This window comes from Triturus cristatus, chromosome 8 (assembly GCF_964204655.1).
Source record: "Triturus cristatus chromosome 8, aTriCri1.1, whole genome shotgun sequence".
NCBI lineage: Eukaryota > Metazoa > Chordata > Amphibia > Caudata > Salamandridae > Triturus > Triturus cristatus.
The window spans coordinates 366,165,975-366,193,364 of NC_140591.1; the positions used below are offsets into that span (position 1 = coordinate 366,165,975).

The 27,390-nt window shown below is 48.1% G+C and overlaps 1 protein-coding gene across 3 annotated transcripts in view; it reads right to left on the reverse strand.

Moving 5' to 3' along the window:
• The window catches only part of DCLK1 (doublecortin like kinase 1), a 1,175,807-nt gene that overhangs the window by 698,234 nt on the left and 450,183 nt on the right, over positions 1 to 27,390 (reverse strand). The gene's annotated exons all lie outside the window — the stretch shown is intronic.

A 27,390-nucleotide genomic window follows, 5' to 3' on the forward strand; every position in this document is an offset into this window, starting at 1 on the left:
AAGATCTCACCTGCTCTAGAACAATACTGGGACCTGATTATGAAACCCGGAGATAGGAAGCTCTACTTTCAGCTTAGAGCTGGCTCCTTACCTCTTAGGTCTCTTACAGGAAGATGGACTAGTGCCTGTGAGGAAACATGTCCTGCTTGTGGGTTACAAGCAGAATCAATTGCCCATTCCCTGTTTGTTTGCCCAGTATTTCCCAACCCAAGACGAGTATGGTTGTCCCCTATGTGTCGAATTGTAAATACTAGGAGTTGTGCTGTTGCACTTAGAATCCTATGCACTAGCACTTTACCAATTATTTCTATATCATTAGCCAAATTCTTGGGATGGGCATGGACTCTAAGAGCCCAAGCCTCTAGCAAATATTTGAAGCGTTCTCGTTAACTTACCCAACTAATGCAATTTGTCGTGACCCGTACTAATTGACATTCTCTTACTCTGTAGTAGGTGCTGGTGATTTTAGTTATGTTAATTTTAACTTTGTAGTCATCTTGATCTGTTTAATGCTTTTTTATGATCTTTTAAGTATTTATTGATGGATTCTAATAATTTTATTGGGTTTATTTATGTTATGTTTGCTTATATGTTTGTGTCTTTTATGATCTTTTAAAATTGAATAAAGACTGATGATGATGAAGAACCTGAGATACATGTTTGGAAATGTGTGCTAAGTTTCATATTAATGTCTCGAACGCAGTCAGCTGAAAAGTTTGAGCCTCATGACCTTCTTGAACGGTTCTGACAATAACCAAGTTTCTCACTATCTTGCCTCCAACTTACTCCTTTTATGACTTTAGTCTTGATTTTATTGCATCCACTGCACTTAGGCTGCCCTTCCTCCAGTGACCAGTTTAATGACCTCTGCTCCTCGTCTTAAACTATGTTCTTTTCCTGCCCTCTTTGATCTATCAGCCGGTTATCAATCATTGTGAAATTTGTTCCACTCTGTCCTCATCTTCATCGATTGCTCAGCACTCTTGTGGCTCTACTTTTATCTTTTCTACTGCTTATTCTGTGCCTTTGGCAGAGGACTATTCACAACCTGTCCATCTCCAATACTATCTGGTGCACAATTCTGTTCTTGTCACTCTTCTCTATTTACACTCCTCCACTTACCTCTTTTATGGTATCTTGGTGTCCATCCAGCCACTACTATATGAAAACGCAGCCTGTTTTGCTTAAAGGAAATGCATTTAAAAGAAAGAATGAATAGTTTTATTTTTTTAAGGGCAGTCGGTGGTCCATGGGACCACTGCCTGCTCTTAAAAAATAATTTAGCTGCCAAACACAAACGGGAAGGGGTTCCTTGGGGACCCCTTCCAGTTTGTGACTGGCTTCCCACCTACTTGAAGTAGGTGGTAACTGCAATTCTTTTGCAACCAAGTTTGCGGTTACAAAATATTCATACATCCCCCTGCTATTAGGAAGGAACGCCCTTGGCAAGCCCCTTCCTAAAAGCAACTCGCATAACCTATTTTGTTAGTCTGTAATAGCTCACCGACTCACAAAATAGGGTTTGTACATGCTACAACCCATTTTAGCTGTCACAAACAGCCCGATTTTTGGTTTGCCACCGCTAAAACTGGTCTTTACATCTGGCCACAGATAAATTCTAATTTCACTAAAGATTGGTTGCTGTAATGCACTGTATGAATGTTTTCCAAAGAAAGGTCAGAAAAGCTGTGGATCCACCAGAAAGAAGTAGCCCCTGAAAGGCAGATTTCAACACATCAAACCAGCATCAGAAAATCTACACTGAAACACTTGTGAAGCTCTATCGGTCAACAGCTCTATGCAGGGATGTAGCTTAGACCATAATGATTGGGGAGTGGGGGGTCTGAGATGTCCCAAAAATCCGCTTGGTGTACCCAACTAAAGAAGACTGCGATAGGTGTTGGCTGGGGCTGACTGTCCATGGATACCTTTAAAGACTAGCATGGGGGAAGTTGGTACAAGTGGGTGATGGACCAGATTATTCCTAAAGACATTCAAATCTATACAAACATGAGGTTTCCGTGTGTTGTATAAAAAAGTTTGATAAAAATACTGGTGAGTTGAGCACATGACGTAGAAGCTGTAAACAATCCCAATACATGCCCAGGAAGTGCAGTATCTGCTACAGTGATTTGGTGTAAACTGCAGGTCGTAGCTGATATTACCAGTAAGATATCCTGTTGGGTTATAAAGAGAGAGCGATGAACGAGATGAAGAGAAACAGAGAGAAATAGAGAGAAAGAGAGAAAGAGAAAGCCATCCTATGTGTCTTTGTGGATGTGTTCCAGACTCTTCGGGGTTATTTTCCCTTTGTGATAGATATTTCACATATTGTGAACTTAACTTCAAGAAGCAGCAGATGATTATACATTTTCTATGTCACCAGGGCCGCCTCAAATGTAAGGTGTTGCACATAGAAGAGTATTGTGTGCATGGGATCAGTTTGAAACCAGAATACTAAAAGCGGAATATTATGTGGAGCTGGGGAATAATAAAATGTTAGTGGAACGTTACTAGACAGCACACCGTACAAGTTATTAATTTACATTATAATTTGAAGTACATTGACATACCACAATTTCCTACAACCAAAATGCTGAAACCGGTAGATTCCATGGCCAAAATGAGTACATTTGAATATGGTAATCATAAAAGTGTGGCTTAGTGAATTGACACACTATTGTGGTGAAGTTGGGGAACTTTGCAAAAAAAAAGCATAGTTCCTCAACTTTTCAGATGCACAACAGTACTTTAGCCATGACTCCTAATGGGCTGAAAAGGAGTTGGGACTAAAGGAGGTTTGGCTTTAGAATCTAAAACCCATATAAGAAAAGGCATGGCTTGTGCAACTATGAATGAGGCCTAGAGTCTCACACTGGCTCCTCCTCCTCTTCCTGTTCCTCATTCTCCTGATTCTCTTCTTCTTGGTCCCCCTCATCCTCATGCTCTACGTCCTGTCCCTGGTCTCCTGCCTCCTCTTGGTCATGGTCCTCCTGGCCCTGACCCTCCTAGAATTCCAGGGTTGTCATGGTCCTGCTCCTCCTGGAACTAGCCTGGTCATCTGAGCTAACACTATTATATGCTTCAATCAATCAATCAGGGGCTTTTAAAGTGCGCTACTCACCCGTGAGGGTCTCGAGGCGCTGGGCGGGGGGAGTGAGGGTGCAGTTCCGGGTCAGCTGCAAAGCCAGGTCTTGAGGCTCTTCCTGAAGGTGTGCAGGATAGTGGAGCGTCTGATGTTGACTGGGAACTCGTTCCAGACCTTGGCTGCAACGTAGGAGAAGGCTCTTACACTTGCTCTGGTTCTGCGGATGCGCGGAGTCTATGCTAGGGCGAGGTGGGCGGAGGGGAGGCTTCTATTGGGTGCGTGGAAAGAGATTATTTGGTTGAGGTATTTGGGTCCGATGTTGTGTAGGGATTTGTAGGCGTGGGTGAGTACCTTGAAAGTTACTCTCTTCTCGACGGGGAGCCAGTGGAGGTCTCGCAGGTGTTGGGTCATGTGCTCATGTCGTGGAGTGCCGAGGGCGACTTTGGCTGCGGTCTTCTGGATGGTCTGGAGATTGTGAAGCAGGGATTTTTTTATTCCTGCGTAGAGGGCATTGCCGTAGTCCAGTCTGCTAGTGATGAGTGCATGGGTGATGGTCTTTCTGGCTTCGGTGGGGGGGATCCATTTGAAAGTCTTGCAGAGGATGCGGAGCGAGTTGAAACAGGTGGAGGCAACAGCGTTGATCTGGCGAGTCATGCTGAGGGAGGAGTCCAGGATGATGCCGAGGTTCCAGCCGTGGTCCGTCGAGGTGGGTTTCCGAGGGCGGGGGAGTTGTCCCAAGTGGTGGGGGAGGATCCAAGGATGAGGACCTCTGTCTTCTCCGAGTTTAGTTTTAGGCAGCTGTTTCTCATTCAGGCTGCTATGTCTTTCATACCTTCCTGGAAGCTGAGTCTGGTGTCTTCAGGGTTCTTCATGAGGGTGAGGATGAGCAGGGTGTCATCAGCATAGGATACTATGCTGAGCCCATGCTGTCTGACGATGGTGACGAGGGCGGCCATGTAGATGTTGAAGAGCGTGGAGCTGAGCGATGATCGTGGGGCACTCCGCAGTTGATCTCCGTGGGTTTGGAGAGGAAGCGTGGGAGTCTGATCCTTTGGGTTCTGCTGTCGAGAAAGGAGCAGATCCAGTCGAGGGCGGTTCCCGTATGGCGGCGGCGTGGAGTCTGGCTGCAAGAGTGCGGTGGGAAATGGTGTCAAAGGCTGCTGAGAGGTCTAGCAGGATGAGGGTCCCTCCCTGGTCGAGTAGCATGCAGATGTTGTTGGTGGCGGTGAGGAGGGCAGTCTCGGTGCTGTGGTTTCTGCAGAAACCGGACTGGGAGGAATCGAGGATGGCGTTCTCCTCGATGAAGGTGGTCAGTTATGCGTTGATGAATTTCTCTGCGCATTTGGCTGCGAAGGGAAGAAGAGAGATGGACCAGTAGTTTTTCAGGTCTGTCAGGTCAGTTGAGGTTTCCTTGAGGAGGGGCTTGACCTCAGCCTGCTTCCAGTCGTCGGGGAAGATGCTGGATTCGAAGGTGGTATTGATGGTGCTGCTCTGTGGAAGATGTGAGGCGGGCAGGGGTCCATGGGGGCTCCTGAGTGGGTGCTCTTCATGGTTGTGGTGGCGTCTTCGGTGGTGACCGGTGTCCAGGTGGTGATGGCGTGCTGGCTGTCATTTCTGGAGGGGAGGGTGGCTTCTGGAGTCTGTTCTCTGAAGTTGTCATAGAGGGCCTTAATTTTCAGGTGGAAGTAGAAGCTGAGCTTGTTGCAGAGGTCCTGGGACGGTGTGATGTCCATGGCTTCGTTGGGGGTTTGGTGAACTGCTGGATGATGTTGAAGAGTTGGTGAGGATTTTGCTCAGGATGAAGGTCCTCCTGGTGGCTCTTATGAGTTGGTGGTATTTCGTCATAGCGTGTTTGTAGGTGGGCAGGTCTTCAGTGGTTTTGCTGTTTCTCCATCATTTCTCGAGGCGTCTGGCTTCTTGGAGGTCGGTGGTGAACCAGGTGGCCTTCAGATGGTGTTGTCTGTCAGGGTGGCAGAGGGAGACAAGCTTGTCCTCACAGCTGGTGATACGTGGCTGCAGAGTTGGCATCAGTCGTGGCAGAGGGGGAGGTCATGGACGAGGGTAGAGTTGAGGTGCTCCTCTGTGACCTTACTCCAGTTCCTTTGTGGCGGGCGTGGGGCAGACTTGTGTGCGGTTGTGGTGCTGAAGGAGGGCAGCTGGGTCATAGCGATGGAAGATCGGAGATGTAGGGTCTCTGGCGCTGGTCGCAGTCGAGTCGTGGACGGGCGCAGACGGGCTTGCCTTTAGCGGCTGCCATTAATTAGGGAAGGGTGGAGGGATTCGCAGCTGGGAGGCGGGAGCAGGAAATCGGCAGGGGGAGGGGCCAAGAGGGCAGCAGTGGCAGGAAGGGAAGGGGGCAGGAAACAGGAAAACAGGGCAAAACAGCTAAACAAAGACAAAAATACAGGGACAGAAGAACAAAAAAAGGCACAGTTACAGTACAGTTACAATACAGAAAAAGACAGAGAACGAACAGAAAACGGGCACAATACGGTGCAGACAGCAGTGGAACCAGCAGAAGAGCAAAGCTCTCCCACTGGACCACCAGGGATGAGGCGCAGGAAGGAGCCTGTGGGTGGAGGAGGGCCTCAAACCCCTACCTGAACAGAGCACAGAACGGGCCGCGGCACTTACCAGATGAGGTGTAGGAGGGGAAAGCAGGTCCCTGACCAGGAGGTCGGATATCTTTCTCGTGCTCCCTTGCAGCGGCCGACATTAAGTAGGGAAGGGCGGAGGGAATCGCAGCTTGGAGGCGGGAGCGGTAAATCAGCAGTGGGGAGGGGCCGCGGGGGCAGCAGCGGCGGCAAGGGAAACGGGCAGAAAACAGGAAAACAGGGCATTACAGCTAAACAAAGACAAAAATACAGGGACAGAAGACAGAAAACAGGCACAGTTACAATACAGGGCACAATACAGTGCAGACAGCAGTGGAACCAGCATAAGAGGAAGGCTCTCCCACTGGATCACCAGGGATGAGGCGCAGGCAGGAGCCTGCGGTTGGAGGAGGGCCTCGAACCCCTACCTGTACAGAGCACAGCACGAGCAGCAGCACTTACCAGCGGAGCTGCAGGGGGAGAGAGCACGTCCCTGACCAGGAGGTCAGAGGTCCTGTGCACTGCACACATGGTAGGGTAGATTCAATGTATTCAAATATATGTCTACTGCTATTTATGTATTCTAGATTTCAGCTCAATATGCAAAATGGCTAATGGGATCAATAATGCGGAAATAGGGCAGTACTTCTCACTGTTGTTTTAGGGAGCAATTCCATATGTCAAGCCAGTGTTTAGTGTGCCAGAGCTTTTGCTCAAGGTGATTTTAGTCATCGCTTTCCTCCAGATTACTGATCGTGCAGATTCAGTTCCATGATAGAAGAATTTCCATTCGGTGACATGCCTTGTTACCAGTTTGTTTTCACAATACCCTATATGAAAGGAAACCCCGTAGCTGGGCCAGTACCGGCATCCACTTAGTAAGTAACGCAATACCATAAAAGGCCAGTTTTCAAAATAGCTCAGTATGAACAGCAACATATGAAGAACCGTCTCCATGTGAACCCAGCATGCAAGGCACAATGCCCAGGGCAATATTGCAATAGTATGCAAAGCACTATAGCTAGAAAAGTATTGCCCCAGAATCTGAAGCACCATAGCCAGCTACATTCCCCAGAGTTCCCCAGCATCTTATGCATCAGACTCACAACAGTTCCACATTACCTCAGCCAAAAGTGCTTAGGGGTGGGACATCGAAAAGAGTTAAGAAAGGTCTAGAGAAATTATGTAATACAATATAATGCAGACCATCACAGACAGGCCAGTACTCGCGTCTGGACATGTAAAGCACCAGAGCCAGGCACGTTTTTCAGTAACTCAGTACGTAAAGCACAATAAGACCACCAGTTTCCAAAATGCCCCAGTACATAAGGCTGCATAGTCAGAGCAGTTTCCCAGTGAGGCCAGACAGTTTCCCCAATATAGCAATATGTAATGCACCATGGCCAAGCTTGTATTTCACCCAGAACTGGAAAATTACATTCTGGGGCACTGTGGATACTACTCTGAATGTGCTGCTTAACACACAGCACCACTCAGTAAAGACCTATAGGCAGACCTCTATCCATATTGTTCCAATATCAACTCATGCAAAAGCAGCATAACTAGACCAGGTGTGCTTGTCCGCAGGGCAAGAGAGAGAAAGTCAGAAAAGGAGTAAGAAAAAGGAAGGAAGGGAGGTATAGCAAAACAATAACAAAGGGAAAACAGAGATGAAAAGAACCTGTGACAATGAGACTAAGTGACTGTAAGTGTAGGATGGTGGAAGAAAGACATATGAGGTGGAATCAAGTCTAGGCAGCCTTGGTGTTTGGCAACGGTGGCATATGACTACTCGAGGGGCAGGCACCTACGTGAAAATTTGATCAAGAATGTTTCCTTATCACAGTTCTTGATGTTGTTGCTTCTTCTTGGATGTGAGTGCCCCCCCCTTACATGTATGACATGGCTTCTGCTAATACCACAACTGTTCCCCATATCTGGCTTCCGGTCAGATAGTACACAGTTTTCCCAGGCCTGTGGTTATACCCACTCTTTTGCGGGATGACCCAACCTCAATGCTTTTCGGTCACTCTCTTGCAAACAGCTTCCTAAATCATAACCCATGGGATATTCAGATAAGTAGATGTTTCCGTGGAGACTGCCCGTGAATATTATCCGAGCTGCACTGTGAGTCGGATTCCATCGCGAACCATTAGCTTTCAAACCGCACTTATTCATTATTCATTGGCAGCAGGAAATGGCAGGCACCCAGAACATTATGGCGGATTAGGATCTGTACTGCAGCTTGCAAGAAAGTGTGCTCCACTAGCCAATATGGAGAAATACAGAGTGACACTTTATACAAAGGCTTCAACTGTCCTGTCTCTGTTGTGTCCTCTTATATTTGCTAAATGTTTGAGAGACACCTCTACTATTCCCTGCCGCACCAAAAATTAAACAAAAGCTTCTCAGTCTGCCGCCAGTGTCCTGGGGTGTTTTCACAACCAGTAATGGGCATTGGGTGTGCAGAGGCTTCAAACAGGAGCCTGGAAACCCACACTATTCAGGGGTTTCCAGCCAATGTTTTCATCCACTGTGTGATACTGGCTCCTCACTGGTGACCAGGTGAAGGAAGCCCCTATCTTGTGAAAGAGAGAGGAAATTTTCACATGCATCAAAATGAAAGTTCCAATGCAAAGACATTTTAAAAAACAAACATCTTAAAACCTCATCTAATGTGGCACTATATTAACACAAGGTGCAAGCACAGATTTTACATATATGTGTATCTTTCAATGTTCACATTTTTCAAGGAGAACCATGGTAAGCCACTGGCAGGGCCACATAATGGAAGAACCAAGTCACTGTTTTATGCTTAAGTCGTCCTTAGTGGTTATGCAGGAACTCGGACGCCATTTTATTAAATGTGATGTATTTGACAGCTGCCACGCAGTTCTTCCAGCCAAAATCTACATTTTTATTGCATACTGGGAGAAAGTCATCCTTTTTGCCCTGATCACCCCCATTTATTTACTGATACTGGTGGTAACTGACTGTGACCCGGGCTCTGCTAACCAGACCCAGGGCTAGTGCTCTGATGAAAAAGGTTTATGGTAATTAGGTATAATTAAAATTGCCAATGATATACCCCTGTAAGTCCCTAGTATATAATAAGGCAAGGGGAATACAAACTACCCATAAGTCCATAGTATATTATGGGGCACAGAGGTTTAGAGGCCCAGTAGATTACCTGCACTGGAATGTGCCCTGCTGTGTTACCTGCTGTCATTTTTAAAGGCAGCCCTGCTTTTCAGACTGTCTTTAAAAGTAAATTATATGCAAATCCGACTTTGGAATTAAACGTACTTCCAAAGTGGTAATCTACCTTATTCTTACATATAAGTCACCCGCAAGGTCTCCCCAAGGTGGTCCAGGTGTGGGGTGCCATGTAACTATAAGCAGGGACATTATAGAATATGTTTTATATACCCTGGTGAGGAAAAAACGACAAATTTTTCATTTTCCCCCTTGTAGATACTTTGATCCAAAGGCTAACAATGAAATATTTAATTTAAGTATACATTTTGCTAGGAAGAAGCTAAAATTGTCATTCAAAGACTTAAAAGATTGGCAATGATAAATCCAGCAATTTGCCACTATTGAATTTACCATAACTAGTACAGAAAATAAGTTATAGAACTTTCTTTTCTGCGAGCCTAAATCCAGCCTTCTAGCAGCCTTAACTCACTTAGCCAAGCTGTTTTGATGATGTGATAAGTGGCCTGCATAGAGCAGAGATTATCTGATGGGAGCTCTGCAGCTGCAGAGAACAGGCCAGGTTGGGCTTTGTACATCAAACTGGGCTTCAAAGAGGGTAGGGCTGTAAGGAATGCCAGGCCTACCCCCTCTACCTGTACCCCCAACCAGATGGCAGGCCCATGAATGGAATTTGCAGAAGGTCTGGAGGGGGAGTGTTAATGGAAATGAGCCAAACCAGTAGGTTGGTTTAGCCAGGTCTTACTCTCCTAGAGAGGCATTCTCAATCTTGAATTTTGAAGTGCAGTGCTATGTAGGACAAGAATATGCCACACTTTGGAGGAAGCTGTCAAGCTATTGGGTCGCAACCTGCACCTGATTGGACAGGGGTGCCACCCTGCTTGTTGGCCAAGATTGTTGAATGAATATGATGGAGCTGCATAGCAACACATATCTGCTGCCTGAAACTACAAGAAGGACTGCCCTGTTGAAACCCTGGTCTGCACCCCAAAGGATTGAAATCTGAAGGACTGCTCTTGCTGCACACTTGGAACTTTATCCCTGAGGACTCTGCTCTGCTTCAAAAAGGATGAAGAAGTAAACTTCATGAAAGCAACAGTTTGACAGAACTTCCCTTCACCATCTCCCTCAAGAAGTCCCAAGCCTGGAGTGAGTCCAGTGGACTCTTAAGTGTCTGGCAAGGTGCATGTGGGAATTGTAGTCCCGAACTTCCAAGGACCATCTCAGAGCTTGTAGACACTTGGTTTGTGTTTTTGGACACTTTGAACCCTCAGGGGGAACTTCAGGAAGAGGTTCTAGGAGTTTGGAGAAGTTAGGAGCAACTTTTGGAAAAAGCTCCAGAAGGGAACTGACTAGACGGTAAGAGTGAAACCAGCTACCTTCAACCATGACCCAGCCTGGATTTCAGCTAATTCCGATGAAAGCTCCGGAACTCCAGACTTCCAGGATTTGACTGGGACCTTACAGAGAAGCAATGCGATGATGTTGCATCAAAATTAGCCTACTGGAGGTGACCGCACAACATTGATAGTAAATCCTCCAGAAAAGTTTCTAAGTCAGAAGGTAAAATTGTTAATTGGGACCTCCCACTTACTGTATTCGACCTGGGCTCCATCGTGGTTGGCCTCAAACTTTGACTTTGTCCTGGTCAAGCGTGACCAGATGTCCCAGGTTGGTGCTTTATGTTTTTAAGCACTAGAAAGAGTCTAATCTTTAAAAAATCATATCTCCGGTTCCATATATTGAATTTTTGTCAGTTTGGTATCATTTTAAAGATATTAAAAGACATTATATTTCCTATTTTTATAAATCGGTGTGGGATTTTTATTGTGTGCTGCGTCTTACCTATTTAATGTATTGGTGTTCTTAAATGATTTATATACCTGTCTCCTGAGTTAAGCCTGCCTGCTTGCAGCCAGCTACCAAGGGTTGTGCAAGGGGCTAATGTATTGAGACCTTGACTGGGCCTTATATTGTACTGGTGGCCTTATTGCTAGTGGTAAGTACATTTTTACCCCTATTAATAATCCACCTACCAACGCATAATTTTACACATTCTTGTCTATACTGCACACCACCCTCTAGCGAGGGGACCAATGTTACCTAGGTACATCATCTCGCAGTGGTCACAAGCATAGACAGCAAGATTGCAAACAAGAGGGGGATGCAGTATCCAATGGTGCACAGTAGTATTGTTGCATTAAGCCAATTCAAATCAATGTACTTACAAGACAACACGGTGACAGGAAAACAAGAACAAGTCATTGCAACAACATTTTCACACTTGAAGATCATTTGAATGGGTCATAACCATATTCTTTGTTCTCTTTCAATTGGTTTTCTCTGTGCATCCTTTGTCTTTAATTACACTTGTACTCTTCTAGTTCAATTGAGCAATTTGCTAAGTATCACTGCTGTGTGGAGTTTGGAACTCTTAAGTGAGAAGTATTTGCGCAGCAGTCAGTAACATAATTTTCTTTGTTGGATGTATCATGGCAACCACTCGCTCAATGTACATTCTCACTGGATGCAACAAACCATATACAACCTCGACCTCAAGGTGCTCATTGGCACACCTCCAGAGTAAGATATATTTCTTCATTATGTGGTCTTCAATCAGTGGTTGTTGTACTCACTCCCTTGAGCAGTGCAGGGACTTACATAGGTGTCACAGGGCTTTTCAAGAATAGTGCATTCAAGTCAAATGGTCTTTATTCGGATAAAAATATCCATAAAAGTACAATTCATCAACACCAAAGAAATATAAAATACAGCGTAAAACAATGGTAAAAACAAGATCATTCCAAAATTCTAATTACAGATATGGGCAAAAAAGTGCAGGAGGAGCAAATAAAATGCGGGTATATTAAATGTGGGTAACATGTATACATCAACAATTATGTCATTTTGAGCAAGCAGCAGTCAGAAACATGAGCTGAAGATATTGATGCTAGTTATCACCTCAAATTAGGATAAATCAAACTTATCCAAACATGTAGTCAAAGTCGTGGAGAAATGTGCAGACAGACAATTAAATAAAAACAGTTTCAGTAGGGGAGGAGCCTAGCGCGCAACCAAGATGGCCGCGTAGGTGCGAGGCTCCCGAGGACCTCCGCGACCTCCTACATAAATCCTGACCGAATCCTGTCCTGAATGAGGGGACTGAGTTTGTGAACCCGAGCTGAGGTGACGCCCGTTTACCGTTTTTCAATCGGACTTCGGACACCGGCGGGAGCACCGATTGAGGTTTGCGGCCTTCTCCGCACCGCCCCCCCGTACTGGAGTAGTGGGGCGATCCGGCGACAAAGCGAACAACAGCGGCGGGCAAGGCTGGGCGACTCGCGTGCCCCGCACTTTCGCTTTCGCTTTTGCGCCCTCCTTGCTGCCAGGCGAGGTAGGGTTGCGGAGCGGTGTGCGGTGCTGTGGCCTCGTTGGGGTGCCCTGCCGGCCCGCCGGCCGCGATCCGTCCTGAGGAGCGGTGGTCGCCCCCCCCGGAGCCCTTGAACGGGATTGTCTACCCCCTTTCTGAGGAGATCGGCTCGATTTGGGGATTGCGACCATGGCCACAAAACAAGATGGCGACCGGGCCAAGGTGAAGTCGACCCGTCGTGGCACGGCCCAACAATCCAATAATATGGACCGCTACACCCTCCAGAAGGGATCTCCAGAGGCGCTGCGTAGGTCCCCCACGGGCCCGACTGATGCTCCTGCTCTGCCCACGGACCTGACCCTCCGGGACGTCATGGGCGCCATCGCCGAGATGAAGGCCTCGGTGGACCAGCGCTTTGACACTCTGGCGCAGAAGATCGACTCGGTCCTCGTGGACGTGGGCCTCGTGAGAGCCGATCTGTCTAAAACAAATGACCGGGTCGATTCTTTGGCCCACTCCACCTCGGGCCTCACAACTGACGTGGCGGCCCTCCAACAGGAGGTGCGCAGGCTTGGGCAGGCGAGCGCCCTGATGAATCGTCGACTGGAGGATTCCGAGGGTCGGGCCCGGAGAAACAACATCCGCATCATCGGGGTGCCGGAGGGACGAGAGGCAGAGGCAGCGGATCTGTTTGTGGAGGACCTGGTCCTCACCCATCTACAGCCTCGGGGGCTGAGCAAATTCTTTGCAGTGGAACGGGCCCATAGGGTCCCCGGGGGTAGGCCTAAGATCGGCGCCCCTCCGAGGCCTCTCATCGCCCGGATCTTCAATTTTAGGGACAGAGACGCTATCCTGCAGACTTCTAGGCTCCAAGGGCCAGTCAGACTTGACAACATGGATATTAATTTCTATCCTGACTTTACTCCGGCGGTCCAAAAGCAGAGACTGGGCTTTCTGGGTGTCAAACGTCGCCTACGGGACCTGAATCTCAAATATTCGATGCTTTTTCCAGCTAAGCTGAGGGTGGAGGTAGATGGCCGCACGCACTTTTTTGATCGTCCCGAGGCGGCCGGGGACTGGCTGGACACTTTGCCCGGAGATCGGGGCCGGGGGGGGCGGGGGGGGAGCGGTTGGTGGGGAGGGCCCGCCGGATCAGGACTAAGGGACTAATGGTAGGCCTTGCTCCGGACTGTGTTATTGTCACCATTTATTGTTAGGGTAAGTTCCCCTCCTGTGGAGGCCGTGTGGGGTCTCTTGGGGGATCTCCCTCCTCCTCTGGGGGACTAGTTAGTTTTCTTCTATGGGGCGACAGGCACACTGCACTTTGGGGGGGCTGTTCGGGCTCATGCAGGGGTGCAGGGTGGGGGGAGTTCTGTTGGGATGGGTGGGTTGGGGTGGGGTGTGGTTCGTTTCTACCGCAAGGCAAACCCTTTATTGTATTGGTGTTTTTGAGATGCTCTCGGGGGGACTAATGATGGCTTCTGTATGTGATGGGGGGTAGGGACCTGACTTTGTTGTCCTGGAATGTTAACGGACTGGGGGATAGGATTAAGCGGGGTGTGGTCCTGCAGTATCTGAAACGGATTTCGCCTGATGTGGTCTTTCTGCAGGAGACACACCTTATTGGTAACTCCTTTTGTGCCATGAATCGACGTGGTTATCGTTTGGTGGCCCATTCGGGCTTTACATCAGGCTCACGAGGGGTGGGCATTATGGTCAAGACCTCGCTCCCGCTAGAAATAGACGAGGTGCGCCATGATGAGAGGGGACGCTACACTGTTTTGGTGGGGAGAATGGAGGGCAAAGTAGTCGTCTTTGCCTCAGTGTACGTCCCACCGGGGTTACAGTCCACCACCTTTGCGGACCTGGGACGCCTCCTTCTTGACCTTCCGGGGGGGCTTCTGGTGGTTGGGGGGGACTTCAACGCGGTGGTTTCTGGGACTATGGATCGTTATCCCCCTAGGGACCTCCCCCGGGCACAGGCGTGGCTGTCGGGCCTTTTGGACACACTGGGATTGGTGGACTGTTGGCGTTTAAAGCATCCCACTCAGCTGCAGTACACCTTCCATTCGGGTGCCCATGGTAGCCTTTCGCGGCTTGACCATATCCTTGTCCCTGCGGCCTATGCCGGGAGAGTGGGGGAGGTGCGCCATCTGGCGAGGGGCATTTCAGATCACTCCCCACTCCTGTTGCACTTTGGTGTCTTCCCGAGGGGGGAGGGCAGGGTAGCTCCAATCAATGCTTGGTACCTGCGTGACCCCACTATTCGCGCTGACTTGATTAAATCCTTGCAACGTTATTTTGAGGAGAATGTGGGGTCAGTCCTGTCGGCTATCTCCCTGTGGGAGGCTTTCAAGACAGTGCTTAGAGGGGAGGCCCTCTCCTTTATTTCCCATGCCCGGAGGCGTGCACAGGAGGAGGTGACCCGGGTGGAGGCCGAAATTACTGAATTGGAGGGTGATTTGGGGAGTGAGGTGACTGACGCTGCGCTTCACGTTCTGCACCTTAAGCAGGCGGCTTATAGGGCCCTCGTCACGGAGGCGGCCAGGGGCCTCAGCAGAGAGCAACAGGGGCGATTGTATGATGTGGGTGACAAGGCGGGCAAGTTGATTGCGTGGTTGGATAAGAAGGAGAGAGCTAGTCGTGTGGTCCCGTTGATTGAGAGGACGGATGGCGTGCGTGTTACTGAGCCGGAAGGCATTGTTTCTTGCTTCGCGGATTATTTCCGCGAGGTATATTCCCCGGTTTCTCCCTGCTCGGAGGAGGATTCCCATGCCCTGCTGCGTGACATCGCGCTCCCCTCCCTTTCTGTGGAGGACAGGGAGTCGCTGGATGCCGCCCCCACCTCGGACGAAATCGCTCTCGCCATCCGCTCGGTCGCTTCTGGCAAGGCCATGGGCCCGAACGGCATTCCTATCGAGTTATATAAGCTGCGACCGGATGTACTGGCACCCCACCTCCGCGCAATGTTCCTTGCGGCCCACTCGCGGGGCTCCCTCCCGCCGGACCAGCGTCTGGCTACCATTGTGGTCATCCACAAGGAGGGGAGACCACGAGACCGGGTCACATCCTATCGGCCTATCTCGCTCTTGAATGCGGAGCCTAAAATCCTCGCCAAGGTGCTCGCCAACCGGCTGGTCGGCGTGGTGGGCGACCTGTTCCACCAAGACCAGTCCGGCTTTATTCCCCATCGCAATACGGCTCTTAATCTGCGACGCCTGCACGGCGTGCTAGCGCGTGTTCCGTTCGTGCGAGAGCTGGCCATCTTGGCGTCTTTGGACGCCACTATGGCGTTTGACACGCTCGAGTGGCCGTACATCTGGGCGATGCTGGCGAAATTTGGCTTTGGGCCGGGATTCATCAGTTGGGTCAAACTGTTGTACTCGAACCCACTTGCGCAGGTGGTGGTGAACGGTCGAGTCTCGGCCCCATTCGTGCTGGGACGGGGCACGCGACAGGGTTGCCCCCTGTCGCCGCTCCTGTTCGCACTGGCCTTGGAACCCCTGGCAGAGTGGCTGCGGTGGCACCCTTCTATCCGAGGTCTCCGTTGGACCCCCGAGTATGAGGACCGCGTGTCCCTCTATGCAGACGACATCCTTTTGTACTTAGCCTCCCCGCGCAAATCACTGATTGTCCTGGTCGATGTTCTGCGCTCTTTTGGCCGCAATTCAGGCCTTGTCATCAACTGGGCCAAATCCTGCGTCTATGTGCTTTCCGGGGAGGCTCCTGTCCTCCCGCGGGGCTGTCCGATCCAGATCGCCTCGCAGGGATTTCGATACTTGGGTGTCTACATTACGCTGGACCCGGTGGCCCGCTACGAGCAAAATTTGCTTCCCCCCTCCAGCGCTTGAAGGAGGATGTCGCGCGCTGGCGGCGCTTGCCGCTTTCGCCGCTCGGCCGGGCGGCGTTGTTCAAGATGATGTCACTGCCGCGCTTCCTGTACGCCCTCCAGAACACTATGGATTTGGTCCCAGCGCGCTACTTCCGTGAAGTGGAAGGTCTACAGCGCCGCCTGTTCTGGGACGGGAGGCCGCGTATAGCCTTGGCAAAGTTGACGCTCCCGTGGTACGACGGAGGGATTGCCCTCCCGGACATTAAACGGTATTACTGGGCCTCCCAGTTAGCTGCAATTAATCATGGCCTCTATGGGCCCGCCCTAAACCCGGCATTTGAAATGGACAAGATGCTCCTGCCCGGTGGCGACTACAATCGAGCGCTCTACGCTAGCGTGCCCGATTCCCGCTTGACGGGACCTACGCGTGTCATGGTGCGAGTATGGCACGCGGCTAATGCAGCTATGGGCTGGAAGGACCGTTTGACCCGGGCGTCACCGCTGTATGCATCTGAGAGGTTGGGCTCTCTGTGGACCTCGAAGGGTTTTGAGCAGTGGGACACGATAGGCATCAGTACAGTGGGGGATCTCTGGACGAGGGGAGGATTCAAAACATTCGAGACGCTGCAGGCGGAGTTTCAGCTGCGGGGCAGTGAATACTTTCGGTACCTGCAGGTCCGTCACGCACTGGGCTCCGTCTTCCCAGACGCGGCCTCCATCCCCGAGTCCTCCCCCCTGGAGGATCGAGTGCTAGATGGCCATGTTCCGGACAGCACGATCTCCCTCATTTACAAGAAATTGATAAATGATCGCTCGGGCTTACTGACTGGCCTCCGCGAGGCCTGGGTTGCCGATGGGCTGGAGTTGGACGACGAGGACTGGATTTCCGCGGTGGCCTCTCCGAAGGAGGTGGCCATCCCGGCTCGCCTTCGCTTCGTCCAGCTTAAGATACTCCACCGGGTGTACATGACGGGGCCAAGGCTTCTGCGTATGGGCTATGCCGAGGACGGATTGTGTAAGCGTGGGTGTGGTGCTTCAGCGACTTTTTTGCACATTCTGTGGGAATGTCCGAGGGTGGAGCGATTCTGGCGTGGTGTGCATGAGGTCCTGCGAGCGGTTACGCATGTCGCGCTGTTGCCTGAAGCGAGGAGATGTTTGCTGAATGTGTGGGAACCGACCGATTACTCGGTTCCGCAGACGCGATGGGTGACTCTGGGCTATATGGTGGCTAAACGGGACGTTGCGCAGCTGTGGGGATCCCAGAGGCCCCCGGCGGTGTCGGCCTGGAAAGAACACATGGATTGGTGCATGTTCCGAGAAAAGGTGGTGTATGTGGCGCGGGGTAAGCCTGGGGCATGGGTGAAGATATGGGGCCCCTGGAACGCCTACCGCGGGGGTATCTGCGAGCCGCCGTTGTTGCCTCCCGCTTCACCAGCTCCATCCCCCTAGTTTGCTTCCTCCCTCAGTCCCGAAGCACAGTGTTCTCCCAGTCCCGGACCTGTTTCCCTTCCCCTCTCGGGGGTTTTTTGTGGATGGTTTGGGGTCCCCCATTTGAGGAGCACGTGCTGCCACTTTCGATCGTGGGTTGCCTTGCGGGTGTGTGTTTTTTTATGTTGTTGTGTTGTATAAAATGAAACCGTATTGTGGGCTCAGAGCCATATGGCCCGCGTTGTTGATACCTCCTGCCTTAGTGTCTATGCAAAGCCAAGTGCCTCATTGTATGTATGTCATTTGCTATCGTCACTTTAGCGGCCGGCCGGAAGGTTGTAGGCCCATACCTGTATATATCTGAGATTGCAATAAACGGTTTCAAAAAAAAAAAAAAAAACAGTTTCAGTAGGTGCGCCAAGCATATAATAACCTAACGATGGCCATAAATAAACAAGGACAACTGAAGGACAACTGAAGGATACAGTCTATGTAGTAACCATCGTGTTCCGTGAGCGTATCGCAGACTGCAGAAATGAGCTTGCTCTGATAATCATCTCATCACTTCCTAGCCGTAATATTTCAGTATATGCCAGTTTATGGTCAGTGATAGCTTGTGACCTGAAATAAGGGATAAAATACTGTCTTGTGTATCTAATGTAAAAATTGCAAAAAATCAAAAAATGTAAAGTTGTTTGTTTTAAACCATTTCCACAAGGGCAGGGCAAATATTCAAGATTTTTATTGAAACCAAGTGGAAAGCAGAGTGAATATTTTATGCTCCCATCCCTAAGGCGAAAGAGAATGCTCCTGTTCCATCTACCAATATTCCTTTTCAGATATTCCTGTGGAGAGACTTTGTTATAGCCCGGGCAGGACGAGATGGAAATATATCTACTTATTGATGGTTTGGGAAACTCTGAGCGTTCTCTATCCCTTCGGAATGAGTCATATAGTAGCTCTCTCACTGTCTTAATATTCATGCTCTCTGCATTATGGTGATGGTGGAAAATGTGTTCCAAATCTACACTAGATAAACTTTCTTTTACAGCATTCAACCATGGTATAGACCCGCCCCTATCGCACTTAAGGCAATCACTGATTATTTTCTGTGTTAAGATTGCTGCCGGGTTTTGCCAAATCTTCAACCAGAATAGAGCTGGCCGAGATTTGATGAAATCCTCAACATAGTGCAGGTTTAACTCTTTGTGGCAGATGTAGGTGGGTGATGATATTTGTGCCCCCAAAACCTTCCTGCAAAATCTATTTTCTTCAGTTTGGATGCCGCTGCTTTTGGTGTACCCCCACACTTCGGCACCATAGGTTGCAGTTGGTAAGCATTGAGATTTATAAATTTGTATTAGGGGCAACATAACCTCAGCCCTCTTTGGCTGTTGTAGGCTAATGATGGAATTAACTGCCTTGGCAAGTTTGTTTCTGCCATGTGCTGCATGTGCCAACCAAGAGCCCGTTTCTGAGAAAATCAGACCCAGATACGGGAAAGTGCTTGTGCTTTTTAAGATGTTATCACCTGAAGCTATGTGATTAATGTGGTATTTATTAGGCCCGCAAGACATGGTATATGACTTCTTAAAATTGGTACACAAATCCAATCCAGCCATGAAAGAGACAAAACCCGTAATTAAAGTGCGTAGTGCTTTGGGTGTGCAGCCCATCAAAACCGCATCGTCAGCGTATAAAAGTACTGGGAGTAAATTGCCATTGATATTCGGCACATCACATGAAAGATTAGACAGGGATTTATTTAGTTCATTTATATACAGAATAAAAAGTAGAGGGGCCAAGACACAGCCTTGTCTGACCCCTCTACCAATTAAAATATCCCCGGAGACCTCTCCCTCATTATTTATCCTGACACGTGCTTTTAGGTCTCTGTGCAAGTGTGCCAGAAAATGAACTAGTGTCTCATCTAATCCATAGTTTAAAAGAATCTCCCAGAGTATCGAGCGATTTACGAAATCAAACGCTGACGATAAATCCATAAAACCCAAGTACAGGGGAACTTTTTTAGCGACGGTATACTTGCCTAAAATGAGGTTTAAATTCAAACATTGTTCGACTGTTCCCACGTTGCTTCTAAATCCCAGCTGGCAGGGATGGAGAATATAATTTTCCTCTGCCCAAAGCCTGATTCTATTAAAAATCACCCTGCCCAAGATCAATGTATTGTCTATTAGAGATATGGGGCGGTAACAACTGGGATTTAATCTGTCGTCCTTTTTAAAAATGGGTACAATGACACTACTTGACCAGGTATCAGGGATTTTGGTATTGGACAAATTGTTGAAAACATTACACAGCAAAGGAGACCAAAAATCTGGTTCAGATTTAATCAAGTCAATTGATAGTCCATCAGGACCAGGGGCTTTATTCCCTGCGCTTTGATTAATGGCATCTTCCACTTCAGAGATGGAAATAGCAACCTTGATGTCTGTACAAAAGGGGTCTGTGGTTGTTACTGGGGCTGTGTATATTTTAGCAAAATGCTCCTCCCATGACTTAATTGGTATATTACAGTTGATGGGGGTTAAGTTGGATCCCATGGACCTCAGAGCTTTTACTTCGCCCCAGAACCCAGTCACATCTTTGAGTGCTGCAGTACGTGCGAGTGAATCCCACCTCTCCTTTAAAATCTCATCTGTGCGTGATTTTATGGCTTTTTTATAGCTTTTTCTTAAGGCCTTAACCAGTGTCATGTTCCGGGGTTTTTCGGCAAGTGCCTTGCGAAGGTCCCAGTTGGCCCGTGAGCAAGCCCCATCAAACCATCTATTGCTCTTATTGTGTTGCCTAATGGGTTTGGAAATTTCCTGCTTGATGGCAAGACATAGCCCAACAAAAGCCTCAACAATCTCTGTGTCCTGGCAATCACTGGATAGACATGTTTCCACAGTTATAGGGTGAGATTTTATAATTCGTTCAAGTAGGATTTTATTGTTAATGCCTTTCCAAATTACTCTACATTTGTCGGTGGATGCGACCAAATCCCTTGCCCCAATTTCTTTCCTTTTAGTGAATTTATTAACAAATTTGATCGTTGTCAGAATGGGGTTATGGTCACTATAACAAGTCGATAGGACCTCAGCCTTGACAAGACAATTCTCAAGGGCCGATGATATAAAAACATAATCAATAGTGGAAGAGCAGCCACGACCTGTATAGGTGGGCAACTGATCAGTATCGGGAGATCCACCAGCTTTTACCATGACATCGGTTAGGTCCCTGGAGGATAAGTAGTTAAACAGTTCTTCCCCTCTTTTACACGGAATTATCGGGTGGGATGAGGCTATGGTATTCTGCATTCTATTATACAAATGTGCGTTGAAGTCTCCCCCTAAGCAGATGCCATCCAATTTCCCATACTTATTGCCCACTAGCATATCATCAATAAAATAAAATAAAATGATAAAATTCTTGTTGGGGAGTGATTTAAAATCATTATTATAAAAATTTATAAAACATAACGTAATCCCGTTTGAATATATTGTGGCCTGGAGATGACTATCGTTTGACCGTAAGGGTTTAGTACTGCATCCTGCAGTAATCTTTATCCATGTGGATAAGCCCCCGCTAGGTCGACCAGCTTCAGGACTAGGGGCGGTGCTATTGAGACAAACAAAACCCTCAAGTAACAAGTTGCTGGTGCACCAGGTCTCCTGAAACATTAGAACATCAAAATTGCTGACCATTTTAATCCACTCTACTATGTTCATTTTTGATTTAAGGCCAGCGATGTTCCAACTTAATATTTTTAGATGTTGGGCAGAGGACGTGTGAACACAATTGGAAGTACTTGAGGTAATACACTCTACCAGGCTAGCTGTTTGGGGGTTCTCGGTGGGACTAGGAATGGACATAACCTGATTAACTATTGATACCTCCCGAAGCAGTGTTGCAGTATTTGAGAGTTTGCACGAGAGTCAGTCCTGTCCCTCCAAATCGGTCAGGACATCGAACCGATTATGTACGGGATAAGTTGGTAAAATAAGGTGATGATTACTTTGAGGTGGTCTGTAGAAGAAGCCCAGTGGTAAGGCAGTTATGGCTGTTGCAATATTAGGGTGGATAGTGTTACATTTTAAAATCTTTTTTACCAGGGGGGATACCTGAAGTTTATGACTATACAGTCGCCCACGATGTTTTTTGTCAGGGGACCAACCCATCCCACCCGTCTCACCATCAGGATTGCATTAGCAGACTCCAAGCCCACCCCCTTGAACTTACATAGCCAATCGATACACTTATTCTTGAGTTGGTCCCAAGACTCACTTTGATTCTCTTTTAGAGGTGGTACTCCGGCTAAGATTAAAGCATAAGGACATGCCTCTGGCGGTAGATTAAGTACCGAGGTGGCATATTTTATAGGCCGGGTAGGAGTGATTGACTCGTGATTAGTAAGTGTAGTTAGGTTAGGTGGTACTATCTCGGGGGCGGCTGCTATTGGGTGTGGGGGGAGACGGGGAGGATTGGTAATCACAGGCATTGATGGCAAGGGTGGTGTGCTAACCAAATTGCTTAGTGCAGGATTGCTGGGCAAGCGCGCCCTACTGCCATCACATTTAGCACATATATTATCTACTGCAGTTAGAGTGCGTTTGCCACTTCCTTCTTGAGTCACCCTGTTGGTAGCCTCCATGTCTTTCAGTAGCCGTTCCCCCCTGCATTGATCGATAATGAAAGTTCCTTTCCTTTTTGCATCTTCCTTCTTAACTAGGCTCTCCAGTCTATCCAGACGTTTAAAAATAAGATTAAATTGTTTATCCATTAGACTTTTCAATTGTTTAAAAGTGGAATCCACGATAGTATCAATTAAGTTTTCGGTTGGCCGGCCCGGCATGCCATGTGCAAATATTGGCTCAGTTTGTGTTTGTATACACGAGGAATTAGTATCTACGGTAATGGTCATTGAGACATCAGTGCTATTGGATGGGCCCTGTAAGTGTGTGCTTACATTAGCCAGTCCCGCATTTGCTGTAGATTTCCCACGTGTCCACAAGCTCAGGGGGGTAGGTTGGGTTTTATTATTGCGCGGGGGTTGTTTCCTTTTGGCAATAGGTGCTTTTGTATTGCCACTCTTCCTTTTTCCCCCCAGTGGTTTTGGACGCTGGGGCTGGTTTAGCAGTAATGGGGGCAGCTTCCATTTCCTGCTGTGAGTCAACTATTTCAATAATGGGGGTAGCAAGCTGATTAGCCTCTGTTACTCCAGGTAAAATTTTATGATGAGTAGGGTTTGCAATTATTATATTAGGTGTTAGCGGCACAGGAGTCAAAGAGTCAGTATTATCCGCACCACGGGACGTGGGTAAGTCGACTATTTCAATAATAGGGGTATTTTGACCCAATGAAAGTCTCCGTTCAGTGGCCTTAATTTCCGACGTGACCAGCAGAAAAGCATCTTCTATCATGCTTTCCAGGGCCGACGTGATAATGGGAGAGCTCCTAGGGCCCGGACCAGAGGGGTTTGCGGATACTTTCCCCATGAGGAGTAAATGCACGCACTAACCTTTATTACAGTAGAGGAAAATGCTTGTCCGGACTGCGAATCAAAGGGGGTGGCCCAGCCCTGCCACTGTCTGCCCCTGACGGCCACAGACGGCCCGCCCTCTGCCCGGGCTCAGCCCGGCGACGCCCGCGCGCGTCCCGCTACGCGGGGGAAGCGTCTGTTAATGTAGCGCCTCCGGGCGCGCTTTCCGCCGGATGTGGGCGGGTCGCAGAGTGGACGCTGGGGGCTGTAGTCCTCCTCGAAGGCGGCCTCGATCGAGCTGGAGGCGGCGTGGCGGACTGTCAGCGACAGTGCAGGGAGGTGAGAGGTGCTCTACCCCTGAACCCACGAGCCAGGTATGAGCTGCTGCGTGGAGCTGTGTGGCTCTGAGGGCTGTGATTCGAAGTGCTCTCCCCCCGCTCCACCGGGGGAGCGTCTGTTGATGTAGCGCCTCCGGGCGCGCTTTCCGCTGGATGTGGGCGGGTCGCAGAGTGGACGCTGGGGGCTGTAGTCCTCCTCGAAGGCGGCCTTGATCGAGCTGGAGGCGGCGTGGCGGACTGTCAGCAACAGTGCAGGGAGGTGAGAGATGCTCTACCCCTGAACCCACGAGCCAGGTATGAGCTGCTGCGTGGAGCTGTGTGGCTCTGAGGGCTGTGATTCGAAGTGCTCTCCCCCCGCTCCACCGGGGGAGCGTCTGTTGATGTAGCGCCTCCGGGCGCGCTTTCCGCCGGATGTGGGCGGGTCGCAGAGTGGACGCTGGGGGCTGTAGTCCTCCTCGAAGGCGGCCTCGATCGAGCTGGAGGCGGCGTGGCGGACTGTCAGCGACAGTGCAGGGAGGTGAGAGGTGCTCTACCCCTGAACCCACGAGCCAGGTATGAGCTGCTGCGTGGAGCTGTGTGGCTCTGAGCTGTGTGGCTCTGAGGGCTGTGATTCGAAGTGCATTCGTGTACTACAGGGACAGTGTCTTCTGTTTCCTGTACCAGTCTTATTTCATTCCATACATCAAAGTTCCAAGACAACATATGGGAACAATAAATACTAGTGTCTAATACATCCCTGTCCTCATTTAGTATGCAACACAAAAACACCACAATCTGTTGTTGTGATTTAGAGAAGCCTCCTCTCAAGAGCAACAAACATAATTCTTCAATAATTCACAAAGGCTAGCAATAAAAATGCAAAGATGAAAATGCTCTCTAGCATGTTACCTTGTAAATCTTAAACTACCTTGAGGGAAGTATTGCCGGCCAGGGAATCATGGTTTATTTATCTATTTATTTATGTCTTTTGTGCAGCGCCAGACGTGTCACCACTCTGAGCACTTTCCAGATCAGGAGCTTCCAAATGCTGGTCATCGTTTGCATGGATTCAAGATGGTGGCACACTGGTGGAGAATGAGATGTATGCACAAGGTCTCAAGAGATTCAGAAACAGTTCCTGGTTCAGGGGTCTCCTCGGTATGGGAGTGAGATTATGAATTTGATTTGATAATATGTTTTTGTGCAAGCTATAGAGGCACATAATCCTGTAACGAGTGCTGCCCAAACAAACAACATGTACTGACAGTCCCTTTATAACATATTTATGAGCATAGAATCGTCTGAAGATGAAAATGTTCAGGTTTTCCTGAACAGAAGAAGAACTGGAATGAGCTCAGGTTGTTCTAAGACACAGTGATCTCTACCCTCAGTGATATTTCTGTGTGATTCTTGTGCTTCAACAGCAGATTGTGTGGGTGTGTCTATACTTCAGTATTCATGTGGGCACAAATTGAGGTGTCACAGTGGGCATACATATCAGTCTAAGAAGGATCAGTGCCACCTCTACTGTCACTCCACTGGCTGCCTGTTAAGTAGAGGATTGAACTGAAACTATTTGCCTTCCTGATGAAGACCTACACAATAGCGCTACCAAATTATTGCTTAAATTGTTCCTGTCAAGCCACCTGACTAAATGATTATGGCCAGTTTCCCAGGAGGCCTCCCTTTAATCCCAGCCAGTCTCAAAAGGCATGTAAAAAGGCACTACAAGCTCAGGGCTCAGCCTTTTGGAACTCCTTTCAACTCTGATAAAGACAGATTTCAGAAATGATCTGAAATGCTTACAGGCACGCTAATTTTTTAAAGAATATGGCCATGACACAAATCCTCTTTGTTGTAAACTCTTCACCATTAGCACTAAAAACCATTGAACTATTTGCAGTAGTGCGATGCAAAAACATTCAATAACATAAAGTTACAGTTTGTAAATTTAAATAGAGCAGGTTATCACCCGTGAGGGTATCCAGGCGCTGTACACAGACACAGGGAGATTAAGTGATTTGCCAAGAATCACAGGATGTTGCACCGATGCCGAGACTCGAACCCGGATCCCCAGCTCCTGAGTTGGCAGCCCTGGCCGCTGCACCACATCCTCTCGCATATGCTCCGATTCTTGTTAGGTCTCGCCAACAGACAGCTTTTAGCTATCTGTGGTTGGCAATACAAATACCCACAGCATGTCTTGGGCCGATCCATTGCTTTTATTACTGACTAGCTTTCATATCAGTCATATTTCCTTGCTTCTTATTCCATGGCTTTCCTTCCTCTTCTGGTGTTTGCCACTCCCCTGAAGCATAGATTCTTTAGAGGACTTCCACTTCTAACAATCAGGAAGCCACTTTTTTATTTTTCTTTCTGCACTTCAAAGGAGTGCATGTTTTCCTTGGTCTCCCCTTGTTTGATGCTTCCCATCTCAAATAACCTCACTCCACATGCTATGTGTTGCTGCCTCCTCCCCTTCCCCAGCTCGTCTATTGCTTCTTCCATCATTTACTAAACAGCCTTTTCTTTGCTTTTTCAATATCTTCTCCCTTTGCTGCAAAGTTCCCCGTCGCTCCTCTGCTCCACCCACCCGCTCCTCTGCTGCTAGCCAATCCCCTTTTCAAAAAGACTTTCTTTAAACATTTTTGGCGGGCCAGGCAGCTGCATTTTGGAGCCATGCCAGTCCTCTTCCAAATTACGTTTTTACACTCACTTCAATTGTATTTTTTTGTAATCTTTATTTATTGCTCCAAGATTGGTATCCGCCGTTGTGGAAAGGTAAGTAAAAAATAAATGGCAGCTGCACCATGACATAGGTGTGGTGACGTGGCACACGTGGTGATGCATGTACACTTGTATACATCATCATATAGTTCGAAACAACAAAATTCCTTTTTGTGGTGACAAAACCCCTCTTGCAGACCAGAAAAGACCCAAGGTCTTTGAAGGATTGAATAATAGTAAGGGCGGAAAAGCCCCTGGCCCAGATGGGGTTCCGCTGGACCTCTACAAAACCGAAAAGAATTTGTGGGCCCCTCTTTTAACCAGATTTTTTAACGCAACCGCAGAGGGTCAACTACCCACATCATGGGGCCAGTCTTTAATAATTCCCCTTTTTAAAAAAGGCTCTAAGTCGGAGGCAAGTAATTACCATCCTATTTCTTTATTAGACTCCTCCATTAAAATTCTGAGTAGAATTTTGTTAAACAGACTCGAAAATTGGGCCACAGATAATTCGATCTTATCAAAGGCACAATATGGTTTCAGGAAAGGCCTGGGTACCTTGGAGCAGTGTGTTAATCTTGATCTCTTGATCAATAAATACACTGTTGCCAAGGAAGGTAACCTATTTCTTTGTTTCGCTGATTTGAGCAGCGCTTTTGATCTTGTGGATCATGAAATTTTATGGGACGTTTTACTAGAACTTAATGCTCCAAAGGAGTGCGTCTATTTCCTGGCGCGGCTCTATTCACAGTTATCCTGTAAGGTTCGTTATGGCCCCCAGGGTGAATGCACACCTTTTTTTAAAGTCGCAAGAGGCATCCGTCAGGGTTGCGTTTTAGCACCGTTTTTATTTTCACTTTTTATTAATCAGATCGATTCAATTTTATGTAAACTACCCTCGGATGCTCCTATTATCAATGGGAATGCAACCCCAATTTTATTGTACGCTGATGATGCCGTACTTTTGTCAAGAACACAGGTTGGGTTACAACATCTTATAGACAGATTTGTGACATTTATTAAAGATAGAAAATTGGTAGTCAACAAGACCAAGACATTTGCAATGGCATGTGGGAGGAAAGCTAAATTAACTACCACCACCTTTTATATAGATAAAGCCAAGATTGAAACTGTCAAATGGTTTTGTTACCTAGGAATAACATTTTCAGGAGATGGGAAATGGATTCAAGAAGATGAAAATGTTAGATCAAAGATGATCAGAAATACTAATAGTATTTTTAGATGTGCTGCTAAATTGGGTCAAAGGAGAATAAAAGAAATGATGACAATTTATAATGCCAGATGTATTTCTGCTGCATTATACGGGACGGGCGTG